Source organism: Salmo salar, chromosome ssa12, assembly GCF_905237065.1.
Source record: "Salmo salar chromosome ssa12, Ssal_v3.1, whole genome shotgun sequence".
NCBI lineage: Eukaryota > Metazoa > Chordata > Actinopteri > Salmoniformes > Salmonidae > Salmo > Salmo salar.
The window spans coordinates 56,101,817-56,112,527 of record NC_059453.1 but is presented as its reverse complement, the minus strand read 5'-3'; the positions used below and the strand labels follow the sequence as shown (position 1 = coordinate 56,112,527).

General features: G+C 45.0%; 1 non-coding gene across 1 annotated transcript; it reads right to left on the bottom strand.

Annotated features, from left to right (window-relative positions):
* Positions 1-7,061: 7,061 nt before the first annotated feature.
* Positions 7,062-7,135, bottom strand: trnaa-cgc (transfer RNA alanine (anticodon CGC)). Its single transcript has one exon. It is a non-coding gene; the product is annotated as a tRNA-Ala (tRNA).
* Positions 7,136-10,711: the final 3,576 nt, after the last annotated feature.

Below are 10,711 nucleotides of genomic sequence, written 5' to 3'. Positions count from 1 at the left end.
ACACCTGCATTGCTTGCTGTTTGGGGTTTTAGGCTGGGTTTCTGTAACAGCACTTTGTGACATCAGCTGATGTAAGAAGGGCTTTATAAATACATTTTATTGATTGATTGATTGAAATTTGCTCTTTAATTATTTGTTATTTAAAACAAAATATATATATATTTATTTATTTATTTTTACTTCAGTTTATTGTAGTAAATAGTTTCTTAGTTGATGCACGGGCACAGGATTTTGTCCTTCTTCTCCACAAAGAAGAACCCTGCGCCGGCGGGGGAGGCAGAAGGACGGATGAACCATGCAGCTAGGGAGTCCTCAATGTAGGTCTCCATAGCCTTGGTCTCCGGACCCGACTGAGTGGTGCCTGGGAGAAGGTCAATACCGCAGTCATAGGGTCGGTGCGGCGGAAGCGAAGTGGCCCGGGCCTTACTGAACACCTCCCTGGAGGTCCTGGCAACTTCCGAGCCCCCAGGAAGACGTCCCGGGGCAGGCTGCGCTGACTTCAGGCAATGAGCGTGGCAGAACGGGCTCCACCCCATGATGTCACCAGCAGACCAGTCAACAAGGATGATTGTGTCACTGGAGCCAAGAGAATCTCAATACCACGGGAACCTGAAGTGACTTAATGAGCAGGAATTAGATTGTCTCGCTGTGGTTCCCTGACACACGTAGGTTGATGGGGGTGATATTGACCCGGGCCTATAGAGCGCCCGTCCAGCGCTCTAACGTCCATGGGAATGGAGAGGGGCTGAGTGGGGATGCCCAGCTCAGATGCCAGAGTAGTGTCCATAAAGCTCTCATCAGCCCCAGAGTCGATGAGTACCCGGAGAGATTTCGATTGGTTCCCCCATAGCAAAATGGCATAAAAAGGGGTGCGATTAAGGGGAGAGGAAAAGTTCTCCATATGGCCCACCAGAGTTCTCGCTCCTACCGGTAAGCTTAGTCTTTTAGTGGACAGGTGGAGACGAAATGACCAGTAGTCCCGCAATTCAGGCAACTCTTAGTGTGAAACCTGTATAGCCGTTTGGCTGGAGACAGCCTAGCTCTGCGTAGTTGCATTGGCTCGGGAAGAGGTGAATCGGCAGACTTCAGAGACTCTCAAGGGATCTCAGGTAGCTGCTGGTTCTCTTGGCAAAGGAGCCGTTGGGGACTTCAAGGGATCCCTCGGAGGCGAGGTGGAACCTTGGGCTGGCGAGTGAAATCGAATCTACTCTCCTTCCTTTGTTCCCATAGTCGCCCATCGATCCGAATGGTCAAGGTGATGAGCGAGTGGAGATGATGAGGGAACACTAATTGAGAAATGCCCAACAGGTGCACGACTCTCCATCGAATCGTTCTGGTGGAGGTAAGTGGGGTTCTCGGGAAACCGGGGTGGCGGCGCTGCTAACAGCCGGGTTACTGAGGGGCTGGGAGTTTACTATCGTGGTAGGCTGCCTAACAGGCAACCAGCGGAATTGCTCCAGCAATGTGTTCAACGCTCGGTCATGGCGTTCTGCCAAGGTCTGGAACCCTTCCATCAGACCACGAAGCAACTAATCGAGCTTTCCAGTGGTGGCTCCTTGGGAGGAGATGGCATTGTGGAGCTGGTCCAAGTCTGCTGGGCCAGTCATGGCCAGTTCCTACTGTCAAGGCTCAGGAGAAGTCCCAGATGCAGACAGTGTCGAAGTAACAAAAGTTTATTACTAGAACAGGGGGCAGGCAAAATGACAGTTCAAGGGCAGGCAGAGGTCGATATTCCAGATCAGAGTCCAAAAGATACAGAACGGCAGGCAGTCTCAGGGTCAGGGCAGGCAGAGGTCAATAGTCTAGTGTGATGTGACAAGGTACAGAATGACAGGCAGGTTCAGGATCAGGGCAGGCAGAAATGGTCAAAACTGGGAAAACTAGAAAACAGGAACTTTAAACAGACAGGAGCAAGGGGAAAAACGCTGGTAGGCTTGACAAACAAAATGAACTGGCAACAGACAAACAGAGAACACAATACACTGGGGATAATTGGGAAGATGGGCGACACCTGGAGGGGGCTGGAGACAAGCACAAAGACAGGTGAAACAGATCAGGATGTGACATACACCTGTTGTATTCCGTGCATGTTACAAATAAAATTTGATTTGATAGTCAAAATCCTTCTGATCAAAAGTGACATCCCACAACTAAACTGCTACATACTGACATCTGTTGGAGGAACAAAACACTGCATTTACAGTACTTGCAATGTCAACAATTGTGTGATTCTAACCTGGTATATGGTTATGTTTTAATGGATCCCAAGTCTGTTCTTCAACAGTTTGTCTTCATTATTCAACTTTGTTCTGACGGCAGCTCAGATCGCACTGTAATCCTCACCAAATGTTATCCTCACTTGCTGTGGAAAATAATTTAAACATGTATTATCAATATATTTTATAATTTGAAATGAAAATAGGCTTTAATATGCGGTCTCCGAAAGAGGTGCCAGTTTAGTACAACTGCCCCAGAGTCCCGGTAAGAGGACTGATAACGACCAGCAGGAGACGGGGATCAAATCCACACTTCATTTCACACCCAAGACAGGCACACACCACACACATTTACAGAGGAGGGAACTAATGGTAATGGATTATATGAAAGAAGATAATTAGGAGCATATTACACAGTGGTAATAAGGTGACAGTGATGTGCTATGGTAACAGTAGTGTACACATATTAGGTTTGGGCGGTATCCAGATTTGAAACCTTCATATTGTGCCTGTGCCATTCCGGGATGTTCAGTATTACACAGTGTACAGAAGGGGCACCAATTTTTTTTCAAACTGAAAAAAAAGCCCCAAAAAAGTAACTTACCAGAATGCTAACAAAATGCTAACAAGTACTAAATCATTTCTCATACCGAATGCTAGGTAAATGCTCATAAAGTTATACAAGTATCTCAAAACGCAGTTTGCGGCATGCACAAAACAAATATCTTAATCTAGGAGGGAATGATCTCTGCTGCTGTTACCAGGAAGCTTGATCTTGCAAGCTAACGTTAGCCACTTAGCTAACATTAGCAAGTTAGTAAAACCCAGCTGGAGAGAATTGATTTGGCACATCTTAGATAGTTAACATATTAGTTATAAGATATGTAGCTGGAAAGCATTAGCAGTGTAACTTGATCGCCTCACTTAAGTTGTGCTGCAGAAATTACTCACCTCACGAAGCTACCATTTTGCTCCTTGTGCCTCTTTGTAAACAAACACACGTGACTGGCTCAAACCTGTGAAGATCGAAGTTGGAGACGAGAAGCAGGTACAGAGAGAGCATTTAATGAACAACGGGCATGAAACAGGACAGGAACAGCATCTGGACAGGGGCAAAAAAATGACATCAATGCTCACACAGGGAATAACGTGAGGAGCAGACAGATAAAGAGGGGGAAATCAACAAAGTAATGGAGTCCAGGTGAGTCCAATATTGCGCAGTGGCGCGTAATGATGGCCCTCGAGCGCCAGAGAGGGGGAGCGGGTGCAGGCGTGACTGTATCCCCCCCCTCTAGGGGCACCACCCGGCATCCCACCTGTTCGAGCTTGACGGGCCAGCCGAGGCATGGGCACTGGACAAGCTGGCTGGGGCATAGAAGCCCGACGAACCAGCAGAGACGTGGGACCCCTCTCGATCCGGCTGAGACGTGGGAGCCTGATGGCCGGCTGAAGAATGACGTAGGGTATGTACCTGCCAAGCCCACGAGGGCAAGAAAAATCTCTCAAGCTAGCTAGGGTGTGGAAGCACAACGAACTAGCAGTGGCACCCCTGGTTCCATCGACAACGGCACCCGGACCCGACATCACCAACAAAAAACAAGGCCTCCCAGATGCTTCCAATTTTGGTGTCAGCATTCTGTGAGAATCGACGCTGGAGATGAGAAGCAGGTACAGGGAGAACATTTAATGAACAACGGACATGAAAAAGGATAGAAACAGCTTCTCGACAGGGGAAAAATAACGACATCAATTCTGACACAGGGAATAACGTGAGGAGCAGACAGATAAAGAGGGGGTAATCAACAAAGTATTGGAGTCCAGGTGAGTCCAATATTGTGCAGCTGCGAGTAATGATGGTGACAGGTGTGCGTAATGAAGGGCCGCAGGAGCAGGCAAGACACAAACCGCTGTTTTGGGAAACTAGTACCGGTAAGCTTCATAATGAAAAAACAGGTAAAATGATGAACGCGATCTGCTTTATCTATTACATAGTGCACAAGTTGACTGCAGGTATTTATTTATTAAAAGTATTAATATTCAAAGCCCAAAAAAGGTCACTTACTAGAACACTAACAAAATGCTAACAAGTACTACGGAAACCTCATAGATAATGCTAACTAAATGCTAACGAGCGCATTGCAAACATGTTGTACAGTTTCTGATGTAAACTATAAAAGTATACAAGTAACTCAAAACTGCTACTAACAGTTTGCTGCACACACAAAACGAATATTAGCCAACAAGGCTCTTGATACAGGAGGGAATTCTCTGCTGCTACCAAATGAATGCTTGATTTTGGAAGAAGCTAAACACTTAGCCAGATAGCTAACTAGCTACAAAATTACTGCAGAGCATTTAGTCGATTTTAGACAGTTAACGTAATAGTTATAAGATATCTACCTGGCAAACATTTAATTGTGAATTCCATACTGTAATTAGATCACCTGGCACATGCTGCTCTACAGTGAGTGACTCACAAGGCTCCAGTCTCTCATCGTTGAGTAATTGTAAACAAACACCTTGTGACGTGACTGGGGACTATTGTAAGCTACATAATAATGTGACAAGTGAAATGAAGAAAGCAATGTTCTTTATTTCCTAACGTATTGCACAAGTTGACTGCAGGTATTTACTTAAAAAGTAGCTACAAATATTAAAAAGTATTAAAAAACAATGGCTTACATACATAGCTACATTGCTAAAGGGCGGCATTAACATGCCAACAAGCTAAGCATAGCACACAGAGGAGACAATATATACAATAGCTAAGGCAGTAGCTATACATTGGAAATTGCCTAGCGCACTGGGCTAGGCAATGGGTTAGTTGGCTAAATACAGTGCACGGAATATACAAAGCAACTAGAATCCGCAAGGCTAGCAATGTTGGCTAGTATGGCTAACAGCACACAGTAATATATACAACAGCAGCTAGCATGCTAGGCTACACAGTGAGGCATAGCACAGTGATATAGGCAGTATAACTTTAGCGGCTAGCAAAGTGCTAGTATGCTAGGTCGCTATTCTAATATGTAAACAGTAGGCCTTTAGGATATGACCATGGTGGCAGTCATCTTAGGTTATGCAACAATGGGCCATAGACAGGTTGTTACATATTAATAACTAACAATCCAGCTATACATGTACAACATATATAAATGACTGTGCCCTGTCCCAGTAGAGTTCACTTACATAGGTCAGTGGCGCACTAACACTAGTGTGTTGGGAGAGTCCAGGGGTGTAGCTCCCTCCAGTAACCACGAGCACAACCGTTCCTTGATTTTAACTGGCGGCTTTATTCTGTAGTTTTAGTAAGAATTATCACCTTCCGTGAGAACTATAAAGTAAATGAAAATACAGTTAAGCACACTCTTACAACCTTCTTGTCTTACGAGTGACTTATTAGCTTGGTATAACTCTGAAGTGCTTACATACATAAACAGTTTAGCCGGAGTCATAACGGTATCAGATTAAACACATGAATAAAGGAAAAATACCTCATTGGCTGCTTATTACAGAAGGGAAGAAATCAAATACATCACACTTATTATTCCTGGCATGAATTCACGCTTCATCCTTAATTATTATAACGTTACCATCCAAACATTCACACTTCAACCTTTACGAACTACACCCGAAGACATGAAAACTTAACTAACACAGCGCGGGATTGCCTTCACTCCAAAGGTGTGTTGCTACAATAATGATCCCTGTTAGAACAGTTATTAGCCACGTAGTTCTGCTTGTCTTATCATTTCCCCCGCATAGCAAACACGTAAACAATTCAAACAAAAAAACAACGACATAGACTTACAGGTTAATTGTCAGTTACAAGGGGAAAAGGTACCTGGGCTGTGGCCCAGCTGTTGGTGTGCAGAGCAGAGGTTTATGAGAGAGCTCCTCATTCCGCCACTGCTTGCTGAAGACTAAGGCCAGACTGGGCTGGACCGTGCTCTTATACTTATCCCGGTCCCACCTGCCTGTTGGACGGCCTGTTGCAGGTGGGCAGGGTCAAAGGTAGTGATGGGTGGTCAAATGTCAGAATCAGAGGTCACTGGGTGTGGCAAGTAACTGGAGAGCTCCAGAGGTGCAAACAGAGTAGCCTGTCAACAATGGAGTTGGGGGCAGGTAGGCTACTTGTTTCAAGAGTTAGAGAGGGCAGGGAGTTAGTGTTCAAGAGAGAGAATGTAAGGGTTTTCTACATCCAGAACTTTATGAACTCCCCACAGAGCTATGACTCTGACCGCAATGAGACAACCTGATTAAATAATCGTTGAATAACATAGACAGGAAATATGAAAGATACTAGGTACAGTACTTAGAAGGCCTCTCAGGATGTCAGGGGGGAGTTGAGGTTTCTGGATCTACACCTTAGCAATGTTACACCTCCTGCCCTACAGACTGTGTGTGCCCAGAGTCTCCCTGTCAAACAGCACACTTAGCATGGCTGAGATGTAATTTTTGAAGTCCATGATCTCTGAGATCCCCTTGTACAGGTTCCTCTGCACTCTAAGACCCCAGGAGGAAGATGTAGTTAGCATCCTGATAAAGTTCAAGACAAAACAAAAGTGTCCATTCTCAGAGTACATTGCAAAGTTGTTGTGACAGAGACAGACCTTGTTTTATTTTAGAGAGACTTTATTTGCATTGCTGTATTTTATGACCAGCAACAATTGGATATTGTGTATCTCCTTTCATCATAAGTACCACTATCCTGGTTATACCAGACTGTGCTTGCCATTGTTTTAGCTGTGGGTGCAGCATTCATTTTACATTTTAGTCATTTAGCAGACACTCTTACAGTAGTGAAGGCATACATTTCATACATTTTTTTTTTCTTCCCGTACTGGTCCCCTGTGGGAATTGAACCCACAACCCTGGTGTTGCGAACACCATGCTCTACCAACTGAGCCACAAGGGACCATTTGGTTTGGTTTAACCAGGCTAAAGTAACCCTTAAGTAGCCCAAATTTCAGGTTGTCTGTCAGAACCCAGGCAAACTATATACATACATTGCTTGGGAGGATACGTTTAGTGTGCATGTAGCAGCAACTACAATGTGGAATGGCCTGATGTTGTGACCTCACCTCTACCTCCTGTGACACCATCTGTGACACATGAACTGGCAAGTTGGCATAAGAGATGCTCTGTCCCTCACAGCTCTGTGGGATGACAACTTTGTTCACATTGTTCCCCGGCTGCCCCCGGGAGTGGTCAGAACAGTCCTCAGATCATGGGCTGTTTTTCTCATTTGGGTCATCAAGTAGTTAATCTCTGTCAAAGTATTAGAGAAGAGAGTAATACTCGTGAACTTTTGCTTAGACCCGAGGTTCAGACCTTTAGTCTAAAATGGCTAGCTTTTCGCATAGGCAAACCTGACATAAATAGACCCTATGCTAAGTACGACCAGCTGAGCACCTTGATTATATCCGGTAACAAATTCCAAATCAGCCAATTAAAATTATCAACGTAGTTGGATGTGATCAAACACTTTTTCACGAAAGCATCCTTAAAGGAAAATTCCACCCAAAAACTATATTTTGGTATTTGTTTGATTAGTCCATTGCTGACATAGACCCAACATGTTTTGCTAGTCAGCAATCAAGTTTTCAAGTTGCCTTTTGAATTTTTGTGTAACATCAGTAGCCTAGTCAAGGAAGCATTATGCAATATTGGCACACTCCACTTGTTAGACCAAGGGTAACGACAAAGTATCAGATAATAATCAACAACACCCATTTGACCAATCAGAATTGAGTATTTAGTCAAGCCATGTTATAAAGATAGGAAATAGCTCATCAGCAATCCCCCTAATTGATTCATCTTTTTTAGTGCATCTTTGCAAGATAACTGAGTACAATGACCATGGTGTTTCAAATATTTTCAGTATCTGGCATGATGAGAAGTATTTTTTTTTTTAAAGTTTAACACTAAAAAAGTATAAAGTTGAATATATCTAGTAAACCCCCCAAAAAGTGTATATTTTGGGCAACTTTGAATACCTTATTGAATAGGATTCAGTACTTCAATTAGAATGAGTGTAGTTTTAAATGTACCTTTCATCTGTTTCAGTTCCCTCTCTGCCAGCTGTCTGCATCTGCACTCATATTTCAGTTCTGCTTGGAGATGATCAATTTTCATCAGGAGAGTTGTGGTGTCGGTTCTCATTCCAGGACTTTGATCATCTTCTTCCCAGAAGGTGATTGGTTCACCCTGAGAGAGAAACAAAGTACAACACCATGGTGTAAAATACAGTACAGTTGAACTAGTACAGTACAGACACAATTAAAGTACATCAGCCATAAAAGGTATTGCACATGGGCAATAATCCTTACTGATACTGCAGGGTGAAAAAGGGGTTAGGGATTCCGTGAAGCAAATTAAATGACATGACATGACTAGCCTAGATTGTAACAGGGTGGTCATCTGCAGTAACTGTTTGTAATTGATCATCAATAAGATAACCTTTCTGTCACGTCCTGACAATAGAAAGCTTTTATTTTCTATGATAGAGTAGGTCAGGGTGTGAGAGGGGGTTTTGTCTAGTTTATTTATGTCTATGTTGGTTCTAGTTAATTTTTTCTATGTTGAGGTTTTTGTTTAGTTTATGTATTTCTATGTGGGGTTCTAGTTTCTGTATTTCTATGTTTTTTGGGGGGATGATCACCAATTAGAGGTAGCTGGTCATCGTTGTCTCTAATTGGGGATCATATTTAAGTTGTTGTTTTTCCCACTAGGTTTTGTGGGAGATTATTTTGAGGTAGTATATGTTTCACCTCTTCGTCACGGTTTGTTATTTTGTTTAGTAGTTTATTTGTATGTCTTGCATAGTTTCACAGTTTAAATAAAATGTGGAACGATACCCACACTGCGCCTTGGTCTTCATCATCAGACAGCAGTGACAGAATCTCCCACCACAAAAAGACCAAGCAGCGTGCCCAGGAGAAGCAGGGATCCTGGGCCCGGGAGAAGAGAGTGGAGGACGTCCTGGACCTGGGAGGAGGTAATAGTGGATAGTGCCGGCTCAGCGCTCCTGGTCTCCAGTGCGCCTCCTTGGTCCAGGATATCCTGCGCCAGCTCTACGCAATGTGTCGCCAGTACGCCTTCACAGCCCAGTTCATCTTGTGCCAGCGCCCCGCACTTGCCGGGCTAAACTGAACATCCAGCCAGGACGGGTTGTGCTAGCCTTACGCTCCAGACCTCCAGTGCACCTCCATGGCCCAGTATATCCTGTGCCTGCTCTGCGCACCCGGCCTCCAGTGCGTCTCCCCAGTCCAGTGAGACCTGTTCTGGCTCCATGTAAGAAGCCTCCAGTGATGATCCATGGTCCGAAGCCTCCAGTGATGATCCATGGTCCGAAGCCTCCAGTGATGATCTATGGTCCGAAGCCTCCAGTGATGATCCATGGTTCCGAAGCCTCCAGTGATGATCCATGGTTCCGAAGCCTCCAGTGATGATCCATGGTTCCGAAGCCTCCAGTGATGATCCATGGTTCCGAAGCCTCCAGTGATGATCCATTGTTCCGAAGCCTGTAGTGATGATCCATGGCACGGAGCCTCCAGTGATGATCCATGGCCCGGAGCCTCCAGTGATAATCCATGGCCCGGAGCCTCCAGTGATAATCCATGGCCCGGAGCCTGTAGGGATGATCCATGGCGCGGAGCCTGCAGTGATGATCCATGGCACGGAGCCTCCGGCAGCGGCCGGCAGTCCGGAGCCCCCAGTGGCGGTCCGGAGCCTCCGGCGGCGGTCTGCAGTCCGGAGCCACCGGCAGTGGTCCGCAGTCCGGTGACACAAAAGCGGAGGGATCAGCTGGCGGAGGGGGGGCTACGCCCCGAACCGGAGCGGCCTCCTATGCTGGCGGATAAGCAGGATGAGAGGGTTCTTCGTCCCGCACCAGAACCGCCTCCGATGCAGGAGGATCCGCGGGATGTGAAGGTTCTTCGTCCTGCACCAGAGCCGCCACCGACATTAGACACCCACCCTAACCCTCCCTGTTTTTTGGTTTGTTTCAGGTTTTGGCATTCGGAGTAAATAAATATTGAAGCTGTACATTACTTTCTTCCATCACCTTTTAAATCCATTAGTTTTACATTGGGATTAAATTAAAATTGGTTATTACTACATTGATGATACTGCCTTCTCAGTAGCCATAATGAATAATCTTTGTGGACTCCATATCGTGGGTCGTAATCATGTGAACTCTGCGTTCGCGGTTTTTGGTATTTCCTAATAATTGGACAAATGTGCCTACCTCAAGCAACACATTAAAGATTTTAACACACCAGATTGCTGCTAAAGTTACCCACCCACCCGTATATAAAATGTTAAGACAGTGAGAATCGATACAAACATTTGTAAGTACATAGAAAAGTACTAGCTGGTACTAGCTAGTAGCTAGAGGAAGTGTGTATTTGGTCGCAGTAAGTATTTCAGTGTGTGTTTGATGGCAGTGAGAAAATGGGCTTCTTAAAATAAAACGAGAATTCCAATTATTC